This window comes from Lycorma delicatula, chromosome 11 (assembly GCF_047948215.1).
Source record: "Lycorma delicatula isolate Av1 chromosome 11, ASM4794821v1, whole genome shotgun sequence".
NCBI lineage: Eukaryota > Metazoa > Arthropoda > Insecta > Hemiptera > Fulgoridae > Lycorma > Lycorma delicatula.
In genome coordinates, this window is record NC_134465.1 from 1,848,071 (window position 1) to 1,867,749 (window position 19,679).

The 19,679-nt window shown below is 27.5% G+C and overlaps 1 protein-coding gene across 2 annotated transcripts in view; it reads left to right on the plus strand.

The window, feature by feature from the left end:
• Ubr1 (Ubr1 ubiquitin ligase) overlaps positions 1-19,679 on the plus strand; it is a 65,889-nt gene that overhangs the window by 18,746 nt on the left and 27,464 nt on the right. Inside the window, exon 1 of one of the 2 annotated variants that reach the window (XM_075378505.1) lies at positions 8,814-9,483. The exons of the other annotated variant lie outside the window; for it this stretch is intronic. The gene's annotated coding sequence lies outside the window, so the exon portion shown is untranslated. Of the gene's footprint in view, positions 1-8,813; positions 9,484-19,679 lie in introns of those variants that run through there. 2 annotated transcript variants of the gene reach the window in all.

Below are 19,679 nucleotides of genomic sequence, written 5' to 3' on the forward strand. Positions count from 1 at the left end.
GTTGGGGTTCAATTAACCATCATTTCAGGAATGGTTGGCCTGAGTCAGTACACAACTATACCTCATTTACATGCCTTACATATCATCCTCATCTCTCTAGATTATAGGGAGGGGGGTTGCATATTGTTCACTAGGTGGAACAGATTGCAACATACACATTAGGAAAAATAAAATAAAAATCTATGCCGTTTATAGAAGTGGATTATGTTTTAACTAAATATATCAATAAAATAAATTGAAAGTTAAACAAATTTTGATAAATTCTGGTTTTTTTTTATTATCAGAAAATTTAATTTATGAATTTACTATTTAAAAGTCATGTGATAACATTTTTTTTACTTGGCACTTGAAAACTCACAGTATAACAAGCAGATTTGATAGCTGTTCTGTTAGCGTGATGTGACATGAGAACAGTGAGTGTTTCTTATAATTATATCATCATATATGATTGGCTGGTGATTGTGCTTGTAGTAATGATTAATATCTTGTTTTTTTTTTTTTTGTAATATTTTAATTAAAGTTATAAAGAAATATACTGTGTTCTGTGTAGGTCAAATATTAATCTAATATTTTTCTTCTGATTTGTTGAAGTGAAAACAGAATCACTGGCCCTTGCATTAAGCTCTTATCTATTTCAGTGTTATTATATGTCACTTCTAATTTATCAGACTTTTAAAAGTTTTATAGAATATTAATTTCCTCATTAGATTTTTATCTTATTTCCTCATATCAGCCCTTCAGTAGGTTATGCATTTCTTTTATGTGTTTGCATGCACTTGCACGTGTGTGTGTGTGTGTGTGTGTGTGTGTGTGTGTGTGTGCACATGCGTGTATATATATATATATATATATATATATATATATAATCTAACTTGGTCCGCCTAAGTACAGAAATTAAAAAATTAAAAATATATTTTTTTATAAAATATATATTAATAAAAATATTATTATTATATATATATATATATATATTTTTTTTTTTTACAAACAGAATCAAACCCTTCAACAAATTCAGATAGAGAATGTAACTTTAAGTTTAAGATATCAGATCAACTACTTTAATGTTTGACAAGAAATATAATTTCAAACCCTTTTTGTTGGAACTGGGTTTGTAACTCAGATATTTTAAATGGTAACACCCTTTTTGTTATAAATCACTTTAAGGGTCTCTTAAAGGCAATGAAAATGGTATAAATACAAAGTTGATACAATGTTTGTAACTAAAATAGTGAAAGGATAAAATTTGAAATTTTTAGAACATGAATTAAGTTTTTAACTAAACTAAACTAACTTTTTTATTAGTACAATACACAAGAAACGTTTTTATTTGCCATAAATATCTATAAAAACACTGCAAGTTTTGCAAATTTGAGATTTGTCACCAGCTCCATCAGAGTTATTTGAATCCAAAATTTGAATTTAAAAAAAAAAATTAGTTTTCAAAAATTCATAAAAATTGAAGGGTAAGTATATCACCATTAATATTATTTATGGTAAAACTACTAACATATACTATCTACATGTAAAAAATAATTCAAACTGTGTATGCCATCCCTGCCTTTTGAAAAAACTATCAAAAGTTTTTCATGTTCAACTTAATTGGTAATTTTCTCATAGAAAGAAGAGAGTTAGGTATATAAACCACTAGACCAATCTTTTACCTTGAGAAAATATGATTAAATTACTCTTTTTCATCCTTCCAGGACCAAAAGTTTTTTTAGTTATGATTTTTTTCTGTAAACCCTTACAATCACAAAAATAGGTATGCACACCACACTGCAATAAAAATGGCTTCCACAGGTAAACTGATTAAATAAAAAATAGTTTTAAGGTCCTGAGACACGTAGGAAACAAGTGGGTAAGTTTCATTTTTTTTTTTTAATTGGTCAAGCAACCACCCTTGGGTCATTTCAAATGGATTGATCCATAGGTTAAGCTTAAAATATTTTTGCTTAAGTAGTTTCTTTAAATCTAATAACCTCTTCAATAAAGGCTAAAATAAAAATAAAAATTTCAGAGAAACTTTTCTGAATTTTAAGTCTGAGGTCTATAATTAAAAAAAATTGTAGACCTTTCTTGATCGCTCTGTATATGAAGTACAAATTTTGAAAAATAAATTAACTGAAGGGAGGTAGAACAAAATAACAAAAAAAAACATATCTAAATTTTAAGAGGTGAGAGTTGATTTTAAAAATTTTTTTAATTTATATTTGCATTTTATAATGTTTTCTCTAAAATGTCTGAAGAAGATCAAAATTGGTTTTTTTACAATATCCCCCACACCCTTTACAAATTTGAAAAAAAATATTATTGTGATTGCCCCCACATATAGAAATATTTGAGGCAAATTTGAAAAAATCAGTTTGGTAAATCCTGAGATCTAAGGACAATAGCAGTAAGACGTACGTAGGTATGCACAAGCATACCCACTGGGTTGGTCTAGTGATGAATGCGTCTTTGCAAATCAGCTGATTTAAAAGTGAATTCCAACGTTCAAATCCTAGTAAAGGCAGTTAATTTTATTCGGATTTGAATACTAGATCGTGGATACTAGTGTTGTTTGGTGGTTGGATTTCAATTAACCACACATCATAAAAATGGTCGACCTGAGACAAGACTACACTTCACTTACACATATCATCTTCATTCATCCTCTGAAGTAATACCTGACAGTGATTCCTGAAGGCTGAACAGGAAAAAAAAGGTATACATACACATACATATACATACATACATATGTTATCTTAGTCAAGGTGAACTAGTGGACCCTAAAATGTAAAGATTTAGAAAAACCCATAACCACAGTTTTGACAAGATCACCATACTTTCACCTTTAATATAGCTGTTCTAGTTATATTCAGTGGGAAAGTAAAATTTGGACCTGAATGTGGTAATATTGCTGTCTATCTGGGTGGATTTAGACATCTAAAATCATTTGTTGCAATTAAGAGTGTAATAGATCTTAATTATGATATCTTTGCAAATTTTAATATTATTTGAATACTTAAAATAACTTGTTTTATTGTTAGTAATAATAAAATAATTCAGAGTCTAAGGAAGCATATTTTATTATTTAAAAGGATTAATTAAAAACTGAAGATAATAATGTACCATTTGACATATTGTTATTTATTGTTATAAATTGTAAATAAACATTGTTATTTAGTAATTAAATAAAAAGTTAATGATCTCACGTTGGTTATTTAAATGATAATTAATGTGAGATAGTCAAGTTTATTTATTGATTGATAACTTTATTAAATTTTATGATTGTTAATTATAACTTTTTAGAACTTTCATGGTCAATTGCATATGGGTAACTAGTGCATTCAAATTTCTATAGAGGTTAAAATAATTGATTACAATGATAAGTACCAGTAAGTTAATATTACATGTAAGAAAAATAAAAATTTACATGAAATTTAAATTTTAATGAAAGAAAATTTATTTTATTTACATGTAAGAAAAATAAAATTAACTGTAGAATATTGGTTTTATGTTTATTTATCTTTACTTTTTTTGTGTTACTCAGTTGATCTTAATAAACTGGATAAATGTGATTACTTTGATTACACTTATGTGACTTTTTGGTAACTTTTTTTTTATTTTGGTAGCTTGTAGTTTGCAAATGATTTGTGTATTATTTTAAATATTTTTATCATTTGTTGTTTAATAATTACAAAAATAATAAATTTAATCAGACTGCATAAATAATTGAGTTTATTTGTTAGAAAAATATAGCTAAATTTTAGTGTATCTAAAAAAAAATGTTTATCCCTTGTTATTTATGATATCTTTTAATTTTTTGTTGAGATTTGCCATTGTAATTACAGTAATTAAAATGGTAAATTTATTATTATTCATTTAATGCTTTGTGCTCTAACAGAACTTCTCTGTTTGTTCTACTTGCTCCGTATTCTCTAAGTGATATGCCTGCTGTGATTTACAAGTTCAGTGTTAATTTCTTTTTATGCCTTTATTTAATATGTACAATTTTCAACTTTTTTGATTACAAAAACATCTTTTAATAGACTTCTAGTAGGTAGAATTAATACACCCCCCACCCCAAGGAACGTCCAATAAATAGAAATCTGACACTGGAATGATGAATGTTCAGTAGTTAGTTTTCTATTAATATTTGAGATAAATTAAGATTTTTTAGCAAGGTATTGAGAAGACCACTGCACAATAATTATATAAAAGAATGAGGACAAAAAAATTTTGTTATAGGCATATTCCTGTGTGGTTCAAAAATATATCTTCTATGATAATTCTGAACTTTGCTGAAGTCTGTTCCCTTGGACTCCAATTACAAAAACATGACAATTCTTAGATTTTTTGTAACAAGTCAAAATGTTATATTTAAAGATAGTGGATGTGTATCTATATCAGGCTTTGAATGTAACAAATGTTCTGTTATATAATATAATAACAGTCAGTCCAGAACAATTTTTTGTTACACATCAAAGGTTTTTTTTTTCTTAGTATGTCAGTGGCTGTTCGTCCAGTATTTTTGGTTTATTATTGATACCAATACCAATAGTTTATCAGTCTGCTGTATAATAATAATTGACCATATTGTGGGGTTAAATTTATTTAAGTCTGATTTTTACCTGATTTTGACTGTGTATTTTGTCATGAAAGATATTTTTGTGAACTGGGAAAAAGTTACTTTTCAGATTGGTATTGATTAATTTATAAAAAAAATTTGATTAGTGGGAAAGTTTCATGCCAACCCTTTGTAATTAGAAATTAGTTTTATGATCATGAACAAAGTTTTATATTTAGAAAATATTTGTTATAAAATATGCTTTATAAAATATTGTTTATATTGATAATTTTATTTGTTATAAAATAATGTTTTATATTTTTAAAATATGTTATTTTCTGTCCTATTAGTAGCCTATTTTTATAGTTTAGAATATGACCCTGTGTTCAGATAGACCAGTTTAGATGAATGAAAGGCTGGACAAACCAGAAATATCATAATCTGTTAAGGTCACAATAAGTGTAAAGTGTAAATTACAGAGATCTATTTTTAACTGTTTTTAATGTATATATTAGTAAATTCAAACTTTATTTTACTTTTTACTATTAAGATCAATTAAAGAAAGTAGGCCTACAGTACAGTTGCGTATGTTTCTTTAAACAAGAGTGATTTTTTTTTTGTTTTATTGCTACATCAAAAGCTTATGCGTGTATAGTATGTAATTGCACACATCTGACAGATTAATTTATGATAGATAGTTGGTTTCATAATTTTGCATGCAGGGTTTGTCCTGAAACTATTTAAGTAGATACTGGCAGACTCAATTTATTGAAGTTATCAGTAAATATATTTGATAATCTCCAAAATAGGCTCCTTGTGCAGACACATAGTGCTTCCAATGATGTTTCCATTGTTAATAGGCCTTCATGAACTGCTGATGCTGTATGTTATGGGGGTTCTTAATCACGGCTCTTTGAACAGCTTTATCGGTCCAGAATATGCCCTTTCATGTCTTTTATCAGTTGAGGGGGAACAAAAAGAAGTTGCAGGAAGACAGGTCGGACTGTAGGGCTGTAGCATTGACGCTTTCATGCCTGTCAGAAACTCCCTTGTTGTCAACACAGTGTGGCTTGATGGATTGTCATATGGAGGATCCAGCTGTCTGAGATCTAGCAACAATGTAAACGATGTGTTTTCAAAGCCTTGCCAGCACTTGGATTTTGTGATTTGTTGCCGACAGCTCACTACAGGTTTTCACTCTTGCGGTACAGGTTTTCATCCACTGTACTGGGGTGAAGCACCAGAACCAATCCAGTTACTTTCAGGACAAACTCTGCATAGTTGAAATTTAAAAATTTGATCAAAATTACAAATGAAAAGTGATTTTGAAGTTTTTAAAAAGATAATCTAATGTTCTGAGGCTAAAGTGATAAGGATAATGTTTTGGGTGTTGGGTGAACAGGATCTGGATAAATGGGGTTATATGGGTATTTAGAATCATCATGGCAAATGTAGTGTTAATTTATTCTGACATTACCATTTTAAATTAATTATAGTTATTAATTTAATGTAATTAAATGTTATGTAAAAATAAAGTTAATTTACTTTAACCAATGTTGTGATACAAAATAGCATTCTATGTTGAAGTACTAATATGTATCAGTAGAGGAAATACTAAAGATGCAGAGGTTTTAATATAATTTTGTATTTGTAGAAATGAAAAATAACAGAAAAATAAAAATTCCTTCAAAAATTAAAAGTTTGCGCTTTATAAAAATTTGTTTAACTTAAAATGTAAATGTAGATTTGAAAATATAGCTAAAAATAAAATTTCTTAATTTACTTTTATTAAAATGTATTAGCCTTACAAATTTAAATATACTTTTGAATTAAAAACAAATCATTGTTATAAATATATTAATGTTGGGAACAAAGTACTTAATAGCTGTTTTAACTTATATTTAACATGTTTGAAATTCTTTCACTCTGCCAGCTGTGTGCAAAGGATTAATAATAATAATACATTATTTAAAATTAGTATTTATAATATTATTTTCACTTTTAAATTGCATTTTACATCAATTACATTTTATCAGTCATAGATATAAGTATATATGTAGTTATGATGTAATCTATTGCCGGCATTTAATGTTTTTATACAGTTACCATTGATATGCATTGATTCATCGATTTTTAATTTCTGAGCCAGTTTGTATTGATCTCAGTATCGTTAAACAATGAAAATTATATTTTTAGTAATCATAGTAATAGTATTATATATATTTAGTTAGAAATATTTAAAATTTTAGGTGAAACGACTAGTAGTTTAGGTTAACAGGAATACTACTTGCATATCCTTCTATAATCTGATTATATTTTTTTTTAAATCAATTTAAAATTTTATATAACATATATGTTATATATGACCATTTATTGAAGGTGTTTCATTAGCAAAGCTGAGATTTTGTGTTAACTGGTTGTCTCAGCCAGTGAGGTAATTTAAACAACTTTAATGAATATTTTTTAGTAACTAGTGATCAAAAAAGTTTATTTTGTTTAAAGAACATTGTTTTAGTACACAGTAATGCGTTATCAAAGATTGATAAATGCATTTATTGCCCCCTTTATATTTAATATTTTACTTTGGTTTTACTTCAAATTTCTTTGAAATAAAAACTGGAATATTTGAAGGTAACTACTTCTGGTTAACTTATACTTTCACTGATTTGGAGTAAGTCGGGTCTGACGAATCTAGCTTACTAGTTAATATAATAGCTTTTTAAAGTCATTAGAAGAAGGAATTCTCAATTCGGCCATTATTGTTTTTTTTTTATTAATATTATTAATGCCTTCTTCTTTATTAAATTGATAATTCAATGGTTTTTTGGGAGGAGGATTTTTTGTAGAAAGTATCTTTGATGGTCATGTTGTATAAGTTTTTCTTTATTATTTAAAGTTGAAGGCATTACCTTAAGAAAATACACTGTTTACATTAGCGATTCAAAGATATTGTTCATTTCTTTTACCATTATCTCTGCTTAGTATTGGTGTATTATATAGATTATTGTTGTGCAGCATGATGTAATGTTGTTATTTAAAGTATTTTGTGTAAAAAGTTAAAAAAAAATTAATTGGAAACAGTAAAAATAACGCTTATTCCTGCATTCTAGAGCCATGTTCGTTGCTTTGAAATAATAATATTGCACTGGATTGTTTTTCTGATCTATATTTTTTATTTTATTGATAGTCTTTTACTTTTTTCTTTATTATTAAAATTGGGTGAACTTTCTTCTTATAATTTGTTGTATTATGGAATTTTGTTGAATCTATTATTGCACAGTAATAATCTACCTAATCATTTGCCTTTTTAAATGTTATTTTTATCTAGACATTGTCTTAGCTTTTGAACTTAGTGCCTTTTTTTATATTGGCAGTGTTTTGTGTGAACATTTTTTTAATTTAAATTGTAAATAAAATGAAACTAAAGAATTTAAAATTAAATTTAAGAAAACTGCAATAAAAACTAACAAATTTTGACTTCCTTAAATTTTGACTTCTTGAAGTTTGTGGAAAACTAAGGGTTAATCAATTTTACGTACTTGTTTGGTTTTAATTTGGACGTTTGAAAAGTCAAAATTTTAAAAAATGAAGTATTATTAATTTTAGTTACAGGATTTTTAAAACTACTTTTATAAATTACTTTTTAGTGAAGTAGAATGTTTTTGTTAGATTTGATACTGCAATAATTGGCTTTGATTTTTCTGATCCTTAAAATCCAGCATATAAAAATTATATCTATTTTTGATAAAAGATTTAGGAATTAGAATTTTTTTAGCGTTATAGTATTGCTCTAGTAATTGTAAAAAACAATCTTCCCTCTTGTTTTAATGGTATTTTATTAAGTTTTTAGATCATAATTTGTGTGCTATTTCTCTTCCTAAATAATTGAATCTTGATTTATTCAGACATTTTGTTTTTTCATTATGTTGACCTTCTGTTATTTTATTGCTATAGTTTTTTTCTTATTATTTTATTGTCAAGTTTCAGTTAACAGTTAAAAATATTGGTTCACTTTGACCTTAAATGACCTTGTCTCATCCACATTTTTTTAATCTATTTTGATTGTAGAATATTATGGTATGTTGTGTTTATATATAAATATATTTTTTCTTAAACAATAAATGTTATATTATTGAAAATAACTTTGATATAGTTTTATCAATTTTTATATTCTTAAATAGCGAGAGAGTAGATTAGATTCTTCACTTTTCCCCCTTTTGTTATTATTTTGTTTTATACGTAATATATGTTTTTGTTTTATGTTGTTTTTAAAAGCGGTTCCAAGTGCTCATTGAAACATTGCCAAAAGTTTAAAATGAATGAACCTTAGTTGTCTATAGCCGTTGTGCTCTTCATCGTTAAGTTTGCTTTTATTTTATTTAATATATTTTAACATTGTGAGGGTCGTGTGTATATATATATGTTTACATGCTTCATTGATCTCATTTTTATGTTAAAAACAATCTTCAAGTTAATTTTAATTTTCTGTTTTAAAAAAAATTTTAATGGTTTGGGATTTAAAAATGTACGGGCTTTGAAATAAATAAAAATTTAGTTTTATTTATTAAAGTTTTAATTATATTTATTATTTATACTTGTATATGGTTGTTTTGAATATGATTTGGTTTAAGTTAGGCGATTGGCTGAAGAACAAAGAAGGTTGTTTGTAATGATGAATGGTAGCATCCCAAAAATAACCTTATTGACTTGGAGCATGAAGTTGAAAATTTCTCTAGGTGATCTGTTTTAGAACCGTTGCTGATGGTATGACTTTACTTCCTGATTAGAGAGGTTCACTACTTTCATTACGCTTGAAAACAGCAGTGTTGTGTTGACATTTAATTATTTAGATTTCTTAAATACTTGTATAAAAGAATTTGATTTAATAAATTGTGTTAAAAAAACTTTTAGTGTGTGATGTTTTAAATTTTATAGTAAGTAATGAATAGCTGATGAAGGACCATAATTTAATAAAATTATGTTGTTTTAATATATTAATGTAAAAAAAAAAAAAATTTAATTTGAAAAAATAAAATGCTAAATTATCATTAAAAAAGATTTACTTAAAATATCAAATTATGCAGCTATTTTGATTAACAGCTGTCATCATTAGATACCAAGAAAAAGTAATAGTATATAAAATGAATAAATAAATAAAATATTAAATTATAATATAAAGTAAATGAATAATAATTGTTTATTAATAAACAAACAATAATTACAAAAATTTATGCTTATTTTAGGCAATTCTAGTTAAAAGTATAAAGCTAGCTTAAATATTTCAATAACTAGTATATCACTTTATAGCACAGTCTTCCCTTGTATAAAATTTTACTTAAAAAAAACTTACTTAAAAGGAAAATAACCTAAAAGAAGTTAAGGAATTCAAGTAAATCATTCAGCCAAAATATTAAATGGAGGTAGGATGTGGATGAAGCCCCACAGATTTTTTTTTAGAACCCTTATTACTTATAGTAAACACTGTGCAAGTTTTTCTTTTCAGTATCCATTGAATATAAATAAATAATGAAAATATAAAAGGAAGTGTAACCGGTGTTGTTTAACTTAGGTGATCTATACAAACTGATTTATTTAATCTGATTTTGACAGTTGGTATTTGTCATTTTATCCTTGCTTCATAACCTTTAGTTCTTTGGGATTTTACTTCCTGAGTGTTTCAGATGCTATGGAATTGTAACGCACCATAAATGGTTGTAGCCATTATCAACTGCATTATGATTGCCAGTTTCTGCATGTAAGAATCCTAGGGAATAAATGAGTTGAGGATTTTTGTATGATCCATCAATTGAATGGTTATTCATTAATCCTATGTGTTCTTGCTGATTTTTAATCTGAAAATATTAAAACAGTACATCCTCTTTTTAATACAAGTGTTTGCCTTCCAGGTTTTTTTAATTATACATGTTTGTATCATCAAATTAAACAAACCTTTGTGATGTTTTATAATACATAGTTGACAATCCAATCTATTTGTTAACAAGATTCTGCCAAAATTTTCTCTTCTTTTTTATTTGTCTTGAAACACTTCTTTATTTTGAATTTTATCAAAATGTTGCTGCCAAGGTCAATTGCACTTAGCCAAATGCCTGGGAGTGTATGATATATACATTCTAATTTTATGGCTGTTTAGCACATTAAAAACATTGTATTTCTGTGAATATTAGTTGCTAGAAAAAAAGCTAATCCATGATGCTTACTATGTACTTATTTACAGTTTTATGGTAAATTGCGAAATAAGTCGCATTTTATCATATTTTGCAGCATTGAGGTAAAAATTGAAATGTATAGTGTTATGAATATGCAATATTCTACAAGATGATATTTTACAATATTCTTCAAGTTGAAATAGATAAATTTAAATAGTCTTTTAACACTTGATAAATATGCCTGATTTACATTAAGTCATCGTTATTCTTTAATTTGGGTTTTAGCTTCCTATGCTTGTAGCTCTTTGTTTAATGAATACTTACATTACTATTATTTATTTTTAATAAATGTTTTTGTTTTTGATTGTACTTTCCTCTCGTAATGCCTTTTTCTTAGTTGGATTTTTACATCAGAGGAGTGAGCAAAATGGGCCTCCCACTCTTTCTAAAATTTATTCTTATTCATTCACGATTATGAAATTAAATAATAATAAAAATATTAATAAGTGGAAATAATAACATTGCGGTATGAGTAGTTTTCATAGGTAAATAATTCTGTTGATCATTGGTGATCTATGTTAATACATTTTAAAAACGTTTTTATAGGTTGCTGTAAATAACGTGACTTTAACTGGCCAACCTCCAGATAAAACAAATGAATATCTTGACTGAGTAACAAACTAGTTTTCTCCGTTATGTTGATAGTAAATATTAGATTGATATTATTGAACATTTTTAATGTTGTGTTCATTATGCACATACTTGTGAGAATAATGCTGATAAATAACAATTAAAGCCTGCTCAATTTATAAAAACTTGCAGTGTATTGAAATTTCTTTAGAGCAGCAATTTTCCCAGCATTGGACTCAAACCTTTTCAGAGTGATCTGAAGTATGTGGGTTTCAGAATAGTTGGCTCCTGTCTTTAGTAGTTAACCATTCTTTGTACGAGTTAAAAAGTATTTTGCACGGTTGTTACTGTTACCCAACAAACATCACGAGGTGACAGTGAAACTTTGTTTCGCATTTTTTATTTTATATTTTTTAGTCAAGCTACAGGAGTCATGTTGCATCACACGCACAGTAATAGTGGCTGTGTTGAGCCGGTGCAGTGTATATACCGTTCTACCTTTAAAGCTACTTTTCACAATAACTGAAAGAGATTGCAGTAGACAATTAAATTTTAACAAAATTTAATCTCAAATATTGTGCAAGTGGTCTCTGAATTCAATTTGATCATTGGTTTGGCTGTACGTAAAGTTGAATATTGGTAACGAACATAATTCAGTTATTACTGCAAGCAATTAAGATGGCCACCAACATGAAACTCTGAAACATTTTGTAACTGTAATAGTCCTGTGTTCTTCCCACATGTAAAAACTACATTCATACAAAATTTCAGCTCATTCGGTTGTTAGTTGTCGCGTAAAAGAGTAATAGACTAATAGAAATCACTAGATTTACATATATTTACTCACAGAAATCACTAGATTTAGATATATATATATATATATATCTTGAATATAATAACAAAAAAATAATCGCCAAATACAGTAACAGAACCTAGTAACTAATTCCACTTTGGTGGGATCCTGCATCATCAGTCGATACAAAATTCCAAAATTACATCAAACAAAAAATTAATAAATAAAAACTAAAAATCTAGAAACCATAAACCCTAATAACCACTAAACTTCAACCATATAACTCGGTGCCATTGAATTAAATTTTTAGTTTATTTTTTATTTTTGTTTGATGTCATTTTGGAACTTTGTACCGACTGATGATGTGTGTTCCCGTGAAAGGTGACTTTTGGTATTACTTTTTTCTAGGTTCTTTTACTGTGTTTGGTGATTTTTTCTTATTTGGCACATGGTCAGTATGTTGATGAATTACTTGAATTTCCACAAAGTTTTATGTATATATGTTAGATCAAAACCATTAACAATAATTAATGATGTTTAATTTTATTAAATGTAATATCTTATTGAAAATGATGATATTCAATATATTATAATGTTATTAATGATTATTAAAAAAATTTTATTTTTATTTGTATTTTTTATATATTTTCTCCATTATTATTTATTTATATTTTTGTCTGTTATATGAAACATTTAACTTGTTTGAAAGTTATTTTATTTAAATCTTAAATTACATTTTATAGTATAATCAATATTAATTGATATTGATTACTTGGATTACATTATCTTAGCAAATAATGTGATGATTAAAAATTATCAATGTTACTGTTTACTATGATGATGGGCATGCCTTCTCTCACGCCTGCGCGCATGCTTTTTTATTATTATTAAAATTATATGGTAATTTTTTCATCAATAAGTTCATAATGTATGTATGTATTCTTTTTCCACGTATGTTGTATATAGAATAGACTGGCCTTTTGGTATTTTAACAAAATTAATTATTTATGTTGCTTCTTCTGGTACACATTTTTTCATTTCTATTTCCTGGTTTATGTTTATTCTTCTAGAAAAATTATATTATTTTTTTTTTTTTACATAAGGCATAAAGCTTAGATAATTTGGTATAGCTAACAAAACAATACTGTACTTCCATTGTAACTTAAGGAAGATGATATAAAATTAAACATGGCTTTGATGATAAGCATTTATCCTTACATGAAAAAAATTTTAAATAAAAAATTACATTGTTGACACAGGCAAAGACATTTTTAATTTCTGTATCAGTGTTTTCTGTAATTAAGTGCATCAGAACACATAATAATTTTGGTGAAAACATAACCAATTAAACATGTGCGAAATTTATTTTCCTGTTTTAATGCATTGTAGTGAAAGAGATTGAGTGAAATGTTTGAATATGGATTGGATAAGTGATGGATAGTTGTCAATGCTCCAAAAAAATTGAGTGCAGAAATATAAACTATAAAAAACAAGAGGAGTAGACTAGGATTGGGATAGGTAGATGGATGATGGATTTACGGGCGATGAAGGTGACAAGATGGGATGTGAGGGTGAAGGATAGTGAGAGGGGTATGTAAGTTCTTCAGGAGGCCATGGTTCATCCCGAGCTCTAGCACGGAGAAGAAAAGATTAGTTCATTTTATGAAAGATTTTGTCAGATTTATTTATTAGTGTTGTTTATTCGATCAATGTTCAGTCACGACATTACCTAGACTTTCAGTTCTGAATATTTACTTTTGATAATTACTTATCATGGGAAAGTAGTTGAAGAAACAGTGAAACTTGTAAAGCAACTTGCAGTTATCACGAATTAAATAATGCAATTACAAGAAGAGAAAATCATTCCAAGTTTAATACCTTTTTTTATGCTGAAATACTATTTTTGTACTTTGTTTTATAACATAATTACAAATACTGAAATTATTATAAGAAAAACTAATTCAAAACATACTCTTACTCTTACAAATGCAGAAATAATTATGTGCAAATACTGAGCGTTCAACGTAAAACAGGCCTCATCTAAACAGTCTATAAATAATAGTTTATTGACAAACACTTGCATAATAACTTGCAGGTGTTGAAAATGATATCCATCCATTTATATGTATTTGTTAACACATTTGATAATGTTCCTAGCTACTCTTGTTAGCTGTACCCTGTCTATTTCTTGTACCCTGTCTGTACCCTAGTTTATTTGATGTCATTGTTAATGTTTGTCTTCAATTCCTGCAGGATGTGTGGATTGCTCCTTTAAACAATTTTTTTTAAGTTACCCCATAGAAAAAAGTCTGGTCTAGTCAAATCGAGGATCTTAGTGGCTGCAATCCTTTAGAAATGATTCTTCCATCAAAAAAAATCCTGTATCATCTCAAAAGTAGAGTGAGCTGCAAGGCAAGTGGTGCTGTCCTGTTGCAACCAGCAGTCAAACTTAACTTATCCTCTTGCAGTAAGACTATGAACTGTTGATAATTTCTTGTTAGACAGAGTAGCATCTACAATTTTTTTCAAAAAAACAAGGATCCTATTATTCTTTGCCTTGAAACCTCATACCATATGCCTATTTTTTGTGGGTAAAAGGAAGATTCAAAGAAAATGTGTGGGTTTTTAGTACCTAGGGTTCGATAGTTCTGTTTATTAACATACCTACCAAGGTGAAACCACTAAAATGCCATTGTTGCCTCTAATGTAAAGTTCTTGAACCAATGAGTTGTTTTGTAATAGGCGAGATGAAATATCTTTGAGAAGCATTGGGAAAACCAGAAAATGATCAAGTAGTGATTGGAAGACTGGTGAGAAGAGGAGGATTTATGTTAGAAGAGAAGGGCTATATAGAGGATAGCTAAAGAAAGAGAAAAGAGTACAGATAGATGGTTATGAACAATAAAATATACGGCTCGTGGAACCCAATACTTAATGGAATGAAGAGAAAGTATGGTTTATTATTATTAATTAAATGTATTTTAATTCTATTAAATACAATAAAAACTGAATAATTATATCAAAGAAAAAAATGACTTTTATATGGAGCAAGTGTTAAATATTAAAATCGTTTTTAATATCAGAATAGCGCATCAGGTTCCTCCTGTATCATTGTGTTACAACAATCCAATATTAACCGATGATTAATAATAAAAAAATGAATAGGGTTCAAATTGTTCATGTAGATAATGAAATTTTTTTGTTTAAAAAAAAAATCCACCTTAAATTAAGTGGAAAAACTTAACTACAGGACCACTGCAGGATACTTCCTCTACAAAACAAAACAAAAATCATTGAAGTTGATCTCGATTGTAAAGAGGTAGTTAAGTTTAACTAGTTAACATAAAACTTAGTTAAGTATAACATAAAACAGGAATGGGTTGAAAATTTCCTTACAATCTTTTATTGAAGTTTCAATATAATAAATTTAAAAACATAAGAACATTGATCATTAATAGTGATTTTTGAGTGTCTTTGTATCAACAGCAGTAAATAATTGTACGGTTACATACATTAACATATTTTCAGTTTTTCTCTGTCAACCCACCTCCTCCATGGTTGAGAGATAATGAATGAATAATTGATGTGTTGCAATGTTCAATTCTGCCAATTATATAATGTCATTGTTTCCTATTTGTTTTTTTTATATTATGATCATTAAAATTTGATTTTACAGATTCTATAAAGGTCAAATTTATTGTTATTGTTTGATATTTAGTATAAGTATTTAATTTATTTCTAAACAGAAGGATGTTCTCAGTTTGACTGTATATTTTTCTCTTCTTTAATTATTTCAAACATCATTTTTTATTTAATAGACTAGGTTCATTTTTTTAAGTGTATCTGAATTAAAATAGATCAAAGAAATGTTGAATAAAGTAAAATTATTTTTTTAATTCAATTTTGATTTTAGAAGTCTGTATTAAGTTAAAAACAAAACAACTAGTAACAGATTGTTGATCACTTTATTTGGTACAGGTATTTAAAGAAGAATTCTAAAGAAAATTATTCCCCAATTTTAAGTTTTTTTTAAAAGTTTTATATACTTATTTGGCTTTTTTTTTAATTGCCCACTGTAGGAGCTGGTTGATAAATTTTAGGAGAACCCTTCCCTCTTCCTTTTAATTTCTCTCCCACATACTTTTGAGAGTTTCTGATCTTAATTTTTTAATTTTATATTTTCTGGTACTTTTCTTGTCCTCTTCTCCATCAGATCCTCAGTTATTTTATAACTGTGGATGTATTCGATTTATCTTAAATTTATTTTTATATATTTGTAGTTGGTAATTTATTTTGTGATTGTAGTTTGATGGTTTTTTTTTTTTTTGCTAATAAATTTATTTTATAAATCGTCAATGAAATTAGTAAAAACTTTATTCTGCAATATGTTAAAGAATGATTAATTCACCACAGAAGCTTTCAAGCTTATAGTGATAATATAGAAATGGGATTTTGTAGTGTATGAAAAATGCCATGCCTGACCGGGATTTGGACCTCGGTCCCCTGGATGGCAGGCAATGTTTTTTTCAAATAATTAAATATTATGCAAGTTTGAAAAAATGATACACAAATAACATTCTTCTAGTAAATTCAGATAAGCAGTGAAGTTTTTTAATTCATGAAAGTGCTAGATTTTAATAATTTTTTTTTTGTTATAAAATTTTTTCATCATTTTTTTTTTACGTAAAAATTTACAGTTTCATTTTTGGAGAAAATACACATAAAAATTATCTCATGTGTATATAAAATTATCAAGATATCATTTTACAATTGTTAATTTAATAAAATAAAATTAAAAAATTTGACATAAACATTATTATTCATTACAGTCTGTTTAAGAGTGTAAAAGCAGCACAAAAATATTTGAAAGACATAGAAAGGATATATTTTTAATAATGCTACAGGCAATATAAAAAGATGCTAAATAAAAGTCATTAACCATAATAAAAGCAAAACAGTAATCGACTGACTATAACAAGAAAGTTAAAAATCTTAAATTTGTATTAAGAAGGCTTAAAATGTAAAAATTCTTGATTTTTAGGCCCTAATAATTTTTAGTAGATACAAATGTTGTTTTAATTTATTTCGATTATTGTTACTGTATAAGGTAATACGAAGGTAAATAATACCATACCAGTTTTATAACAGTATTTATTATTATTTTTAAATATAACATTAATTTTCATGAAAACAGTTCTTTGACTGATATTGGATTTTGATGAATACTATGTTTTAGGTCAAGCTCATCTGAAATTTTTTTTATTTATAAGTAGTACGTACATTTGTTATATTTATTTGCTGTTTCTAGCAAAAAAAAAAAGTAAGAAAAGTTATTTTATATCACATATGAATGAAAATTATGAAACTTATTACTTTCTAAAAAGAATGCATTCTCTCTCCCTCTCTCCCCTCCCTCACTCCCTCCTTCCCCTCACCCCTTCACTCACTACACATATACACCTGTGTGAATGTGTGTGTGTGTGTGTGTGTGTGTGTGTGTGTGTGTGTGTGTGTGTGTGTGTGTGTGTGTGTGCGTGTGCGTGCAGGCGCGCGCGTGTCTTTTGAAAGGAACAAGGATGTATTTTTTGTTTTCTAACTTATTATTGTAATGTCATCAGGAAATCATTAAATAATGTTAGTCAAGTTTATTTAACTTAATAATGTTGAGGTCATATCTATATAAGGTATCTGGTTTAATATTAGATTGTATTTTATATTACTTCATGTTTTTATATATAATTCAATTTATTTTATATATATATATATATATATATATAAATTAATACAGTTAATCTTCTGATGTTACATTTTTAAATAATTCATTTTTTCGTGGGTAGGAATTCATTTAACAAATTAAAAGCACATACACACACACACACACACACACACACACACACACACACACACACACAGGTGTATGTATGTAAATAGGTTGTGAAAGTTAAATTACACACACACTGGAAGATTGAGGTTGTTACAGAGAGATTAAAAAAAAAAAATAGTATATTGCAATGTTAGTCCATTTTAACCCTTTAAACCTGTAATTGAAAACTTTCCTAGTATGCTACTTCACCATAAGAAGAACGTGTATACAAATTTTCATAAATTTTATCTTAAGCAGTTTTTGCTGACTGTTGATTGCGAATCTCTCGCATGTTTTATATATATATATATTATTATTATTATTATGCTTTTACGGCCAACATGGGACCACTTAAGTCAATTTTAGTTGGATCTTTTCTGAGAAAAGCGTGTTATTTTACTCTTCCGAGCTGCCCAGTATTTCTTCATCCGTTCAGATCTTGCTTTCTTTTCTTCATCCGTAAACACCCTCTTCGTTGTATTTTGTCATTTGTCTGTCTTTTGTTTAAATCTAATGCTTTTGTCTTTTAGCTTTGTAATTTTTCCAGTTTTATTCTGTAGGTCGGTCAGGGAATTTCCCAATTCTTCCATATCTTCTCTAATTTCTTTGATCCATCCTACTTCTAGCTTTTGGAACCAGAGCTTTTCAATGATATTTCTTGACAGTCTTGTTTCCGGTGTCCTTATGAGATGACCAAAGAAAGAGATTCTTTTTTTCCGCATAGTATCAGTAACAGGCTCTATTTCTCTATACACCACCATTTGGCACAATCCACCATCGGCCTTCTTTTTGATGTTTTTTATTGATAAAAGTTCTGACAATTCTCCTCTCTATTTTCAGAATTTTTCAATTTGGTTTTTTTGAGTGATTTTGAAAAGGGTCTCGCTTCCGTAGGTGACTTCTGGCTGAACTACAGTTCTATAATGTTTTAAGTTTTGTTTTAGCACAAAGGCATTTTTTGTTATATGTTGACCAAGTTAATTTTTGGGATTTAATCATTTTATTTGTCCTGTTTTGCCATGTCACTTTTTCATTTAAATTATAAGTTATTATTTCCCCTAGATATTTAAATTGTTTTACTATTTTAATTTGCTGATTGTTTACCGTAATGTGCTCTATTACCAGAGGATCTATGGCCATTAGTTCAGTTTTTTCGAAAGAGATATGAAGCCCTATCTTTTGTGCTAGGTTTTGAAGGCTCATGATTTGTGTTTTGGCTTCTTTAATATTATTTGCTAAAAGAGCGAGGTCATCTGCAAATGGAGTTTTTCTTAGTACCCATTTTTATATTTTTGGGATTTATTTCATATTTTCTCATGACAAATTCGAGGGCGCAGTTAAAAAGGAGTGGTGAGAGGCCGTTTCCTTGCCTCAATCCAGTTTTTATGTAGAAGGGTTGAGAGAGTTCACCTCTGAATGTCACTCTGGACTGGGTATCGGTCAAAGTTAATTTTATCATGTTTACGAGTTTATTAAAAAGAGCTATTAAAAATAATTAAAGTAGCTTTGGCACATATATTATATTTCAGACCCAGAATGGAAAGCAATTTTTTTCATTACTTTAAGTTACGCTTAATTTTTGTCAATATCTTTTAAACAATTGTCTTTAAAAAATGTTTTATTTTTAAAACAAAAGTCAGAAAGGTTTTTCAATGAAAGTGCAAGCCAGCTTTTACA